This window comes from Oncorhynchus masou, chromosome 1 (genome assembly GCF_036934945.1).
Source record: "Oncorhynchus masou masou isolate Uvic2021 chromosome 1, UVic_Omas_1.1, whole genome shotgun sequence".
NCBI classification, from domain to species: domain Eukaryota; kingdom Metazoa; phylum Chordata; class Actinopteri; order Salmoniformes; family Salmonidae; genus Oncorhynchus; species Oncorhynchus masou.
Window position 1 is genome coordinate 24,723,637 of NC_088212.1, and position 6,344 is coordinate 24,729,980.

The window sequence follows — 6,344 nt, forward strand, 5'->3', positions numbered from 1 at the left end:
CTAATGTTAACATGCATGAAACCAAGGCTATTACGGTTACAGAAGTCATCAAAAGAGAGTGCCTGGGGAATAGGAGTGGAGCTAGGCACTGCAGGGCCTGGATTCACCTCTACATCGCCAGAGGAACAGAGGATGAGTAGGATAAGGGTACGGCTAAAAGCAATAAGAATTGGTTGTCTAGAACGTCTGGAACAGAGAGTAAAAGGAGGTTTCTGGGGGCGATAAAATAGCTTCAAGGTATAATGTACAGACAAAGGTATGGTAGGATGTGAATACAGTGGAGGTAAACCTAGGTATTGAGTGATGAAGAGTGAGATATTGTCTCTAGAAACATAATTGAAACCAGGAGATGTCATCGCATGTGTGGGTGGTGGAACTAATAGGTTGGATAAGGTATAGTGAACAGGACTAGAGGCTCTACAGTGAAATAAGCCAATAAACACTAACCAGAACAGCAATGGACAAGGCATATTGACATTAAGGAGAGGCATGCTTAGTCGAGTGATCAAAAGGGCCCAGTGAGTAGAGAGGTTGGTTGGGGTCACGGCGATTTAGACAGCTAGCCAGGCCATCGGTAGCAAGCTAGCATAGGATGGAGGTCTGTTATTAGCCACCTCGTGCGTTCCGTCGGTAGATTAGTGGGGTTCGGTGTGGTAGAGGGGATTAATCCAAATCACACAACAACAAAAAAACAATAGATATAGTTATAGAGGCCCAAGAAAAAAAAAGAAAAAAATGAAGAATAAAAAGAATAAAAATAAATAAATAACAAAATAAATTGTCCGATAGATCTATTCAGATAGCAGCCGATAAGACAGCTAACGGTTAGCGGACCGCAGATGGGCGTTCAGGTAACGTCGCGACGGAGGAGCCAGCCGGATAACTCCTTCGGGTAGATAACGTCAGCAGTCCAGTTATGAAGGCCCGGTGGGGCTCCGCGTTGGCAGTAAAACGGGTCCGGATATGTGATTGTAGCCCAGGAGTGATTGATGGAACTCTTCAGCTGGCTAGATCCGGAATAATTTATGTTTGCTTCGGAATCAACGAAAGCCGATAGTCACACGGATAGCAGCTAGCTATCTGCGAGATACTATGAATGTCCAGAGTTAGCGGTTGAAATTCAGGGACATGGAGAGAAAAATAGGTCCGGTATGTTCCGTTCCGAGCCACGCCGTACAAAACTGCCGATAGATTTTCGAGCTAAAGGATAGCTAGCTGATGACCACAAACCGTGGTTAGCTGAATACTAACGATTAGCCAGTAAAGAAGCTAACTAGCTTCTATTTAGCTTCTGATTAGCTTCTGGCTATCTTCTGGCTATCTTCGGGATTAGCTTCTGGCTAGCTTCTGGTTAGCTTCTGGTTAGCTTCTATGGAGGATTACAGATTTGAGGTAAATAATACTGATGGAAGGAGGTTTTCACTCAAAATCTCACGATACATGGCCCCATTCATTCTTTCCTTTACACGGATCAGTCGTCATGGTCCCTTTGCAGAAAACCAGCCCCAAAGCATGATGTTTCCACCCCCATGCTTCACAGTAGGTATGGTGTTCTTTGGATGCAACTCAGCATTCTTTGTCCTCCAAACACGACGAGTTGAGTTTTTACCAAAAAGTTATATTTTGGTTTCATCTGACCATATGACATTCTCCCAATCTTCTTCTGGATCATCCAAATGCTCTCTAGCAAACTTCAGACGGGCCTGGAAATGTACTGCCTTAAGCAGGGGGACACGTCTGACACTGCAGGATTTGAGTCCCTGGCGGCGTAGTGTGTTACTGATGGTAGGCTTTGTTACTTTGGTCCCAGCTCTCTGCAGGTCATTCACTAGGTCCCCCGTGTGGTTCTGGGATTTTTGCTCACCGTTCTTGTGATTATTTTGACCCCACGGGGTGAGATCTTGCATGGAGCCCCAGATCGAGGGAGATTATACGTGGTCTTGTATGTCTTGTATGTCTTCCATTTCCTAATAATTGCTCCCACAGTTGATTTCTTCAAACCAAGCTGCTTACCTATTGCAGATTCAGTCTTCCCAGCCTGGTTCAGGTCTACAATTTTGTTTCTGGTGTCCTTTGACAGCTCTTTGGTCTTGGCCATAGTGGAGTTTGGAGTGTGACTGTTTGAGGTTGTGGACAGGTGTCTTTTATACCAATAACAAGTTCAAACAGGTGCCATTAATACAGGTAACGAGTGGAGGACAGAGGAGCCTCTTAAAGAAGAAGTCTGTGAGAGCCAGATATCTTGCTTGTTTGTAGGTGACCAAATGCATATTTTCCACCATAATTTGCAAATAAATTCATAAAAAATCCTACAATGTGATTTTCTGGATTTTTTCTCTCTCATTTTGTCTGTAATAGTTGAAGTGTACCTATGATGACAATTACAGGCCTCTCTCACCTTCTTAAGTGGGAGAACTTGCACAATTGGTGGCTGACTAAATACTTTTTTGCCCCACTGTATTGCCAGCTATGTAAACTTTAACATTGATGTCATTCAGTTGGTATATACGTTTTTGTCTTCTTCTAATGCCTCTTAAGGGGAAAGTAATCTAAAAGTAACCGAATGTAATCAGATTACGTTACTGAGTTTGGGTAATCCAAAAGTTACATTACTGATTACAATTTTGGACATGTAACTAGTAACTGTAACAGATTATATTTAGAAAGTAATCTACATGTGAAAAATGAATGCCATATGCTGCATTTGCAATAGGCCTATTGTTTACATTTTTGTTGATGACACTTTGATTTTTTATTGATTTTTTATTTCACCTTAATTTAACCAGGTAGGCAATTTGAGAACAAGTTCTCATTTACAATTGTGACCTGGCCAAGATAAAGCAAAGCAGTTCGACACATACAACAACGCAGAGTTACACATGGAGTAAAACAAACATACAGTCAATAATACAGTAGAAAAATAAGTCTATATAATGTGAGCAAGTGAGGTGAGAATAAAGGAGGTAAAGGCAAAAAAGGCCATGGTGGCGAAGTAAATACAATATAGCAATTAAAACACTGGAATGGTAGATTTGCAGTGGAAGAATGTGCAAAGTAGAGATAGAAATAATGAGGTGCAAAGGAGCAAAATAAATAAATACAGTAGGGAAAGAGGTAGTTGTTTGGGCTAAATTATAGATGGGCTATGTACAGGTGCAGTAATCTGTGAGCTGCTCTGACAGCTGGTGCTTAAAGCTTGTGAGGGAGATAAGTGTTTCCAGTTTCAGAGATTTTTGTAGTTCGTTCCAGTCATTGGCAGCAGAGAACTGGAAGGAGAGGCGGCCAAAGGAAGAATTGGCTTTGGGGGTGACCAGAGAGACATACCTGCTGGAGCGTGTGCTACAGGTGGGTGCTGCTATTGTGACCAGCGAGCTGAGATAAGGGGGGACTTTCCCTAACAGGGTCTTGTAGAGTTGTATGGCATTGAAGCTTGCCTGGGGGGTTGTTAACACGTTGTCCAAAGAAGTGCCAGAAGTATACAGCTCTCATCAAGGCAAAGGGTGGCTATTTGAAGAATCTCAAATATAACATTTATTTTGATATGTTTAGCACTTTTGTGGGTACTACATGATTCCATATGTGTTATTTCAAAGTTTTGATGTCTTCACTATTATTATACAGTGTAGAAAATAGTAAAAATAAAGAAAAGCCCTTGAATGAGTAGGTGTTCTAAAACTTTTGACCGGTAGTGTATACTGTATCTATTCATAAGTCCAAAAATGGATGTAGCAACTACAGATTGACCCTTTAAGTCTATCAAAAGTGTGCAAGTTTGAGCATGCGTGCATTAGACCAGTGGATTTTATTTATTTTAGCAGAGTGAGACTGAGCAATAAAAGCCGCACTTTTAGTCCATAGGCTTGGATCCGCACTATTCAGCTGTTGCAAGAACGCATTTTTCATTGGCTGTTCACTGGTTTCAAAAACAATGATTGTTAGGCAACTTAAACTTTTTGAATTCAACCAATATTGGGTTCAAATACACATTTAGATTTGAGAACTAACATCCACAACAACCACAATCCGTAAGGTGAAAATAGCTAAATGAGAGAGCATCAGTGTGATTCACATCAATGTGCTATGTAGATATCAATAATAAGTGATATCCGTATCGCTGTAGACTACAATACTTCTGTCATCCTTACCTCCAAGCATTTATTCAAGTTGGATAATCTTTGGATGCCGACAGCAGTCGCACCATTGGAAGACATAGCTTGGACTGTAGCCTACAAAAGCCTATTCCTGCTCTTTTCCCGCGATCCATCAAACACATTTGGTGTGTCATCATAGTGGGCTCTGACTTGTGGTCAGACTCGCTCAGGTGGAACAAACTTACATTTGCACCTTTTTTTCAACGTTGATTTGAATTTCATTGAGAAAAGAGCGAAGTGTCAAATATTGTTTCTGAATTTAAAAGTAATCCTCTAAATAATAATCTAGTTTTTCAAAAGTATCTATAATCTGATTACAATATTTTTGCTGGTAATGTAACAGATTACAGTTACCATTTTTTTGTAATCCGTTACTCCCCAACCCTGGTTATATTTATAGGATACTTCAGATGTGCTTATGGTACACACTGTTAAAAACGACCTGTAATTTAAAAGTAAATTACCGGCTACTGAGTTGCAGACGAAATACAGTATTTTTACAGTAGAATCAATGTGTTATTGTTGTCAAATAACTTGTTGTTGTTTACCTTACTTTCACCGCACTTTGAAATTTAGGTGGGGTAATGTGTTGGAGGTGGCTCATTAGCATATTTGGGGGTATGGTCTAAAAGATGTTGTATTTGTGTTAGTGGAAGTGTTTAAGATGTTTTATCATTATGTTGATAAAGGTTGTGCACTGCATTTGTCCACTCCCAGTTCTACAATCTTTCTAAAAAGTTGTGACAATCAAGAGCTGCACTGTTAAGACGTTACTGTGCATTTTCCAGTAAAAAAAGATGGCCGTTGGTCACCGGAAGTCATGTTTATTTTTGAATAAGTTACTGTCAGTTTGCTGGAAGTAGTTATTGTGAAATGCACAGTAACTTACAGTGGCTGATCTCTGTCACGCTCACTGATCTGATGATGTGGCAGGAAGTTCAGTTTGTTGCCAACCTAGAGGTTGAGGCGGGGTCCCAAATGTGCTCATTACAAAGAATGCTTAATAGTTGTCGCCTAATGTTATAAGCTTTCTTGTAGTCAGAAAAGTTCATCGATGTGAGCTACTGGCAGCTAGTTGCAAGTATGTTACTGTTAATTTTACAATAACTTATACACAATAAGGTTGCCAGTTAAGCTGCCATTGAGTTACTAGCAGTTATTGGCTATTACGTTACTGTGACTTTTACAATAACTTACTGACAGCTGGTAACACAAAATTCTCAACATTTTCTATTAAGTTACTGTGAAATACAGTAATCGTTTAAGTAAGATGCTCAACATAACAATCAACCACTAAAACTGGCACAGCACTTCCACTTACGGTTGGCACAAATACACCATGCCCTCTAATATGATAATGAGCCCCACCGGTACATTGCCCCACCTACATTTCAAACTACAGTAATGATTTTACCTTATATTCAACATATTGGGTATTTTTTTACATTATATTATCTGCATATGTCCCCTAAAAGGAACCAACCAATACCATTGAGTTCCTATGTGTACTTCTGAAGGTACCTTATGTGTACCTTTGACATTTTGTACCCCAGGAAACAACACTGTGCCCTAACAGTACCCTAAATTTAAGAGTGTGTGGATATAGTCTATTGGTAATAAAGATGTACCTGGTGGCACTGCTGAAACATTAATGTACTTCTGCCCGAATGCTTGCAAGTTCAAATTCCCAAAGCATTCATGCACACTTAACATTAACTGTCCCTGAACACTGCAATTTTTACATTCGTGTTGTCAGATAATCAGACAATTATTCACTTGATTCTGGGCAACTTTTAGCAAAGTGCAGAACTGTATTATTGCCATTAAATCTGTGGCCAATCTCTATCATGTCCACAGACCTGGTGGCATACAGAGATACAGTATTTCTGTTACATGTATTTAAAAAAACAGATTTTAATTACTTCTGAGTATTGTGTATGTTGTATTACACTGGGCTGAACTACACTCCAATGTATTTTGTAACAAGATACTTTCAAAAGCACTAATTTACAGTATATGTTCTAAATGCATGATTGATCAGAGATCATTTACACTGATGATAGCCTGAGGCCGAAACATTTGTATTTTGTTTCACCTTTTATTTATGCACTTTCTTGCACAATGACATATTTGTTGGGCACCATGATGTTTCAATAAACGTCTTTATTTTGCCTTCAAGCCTCAGTTTTGGAT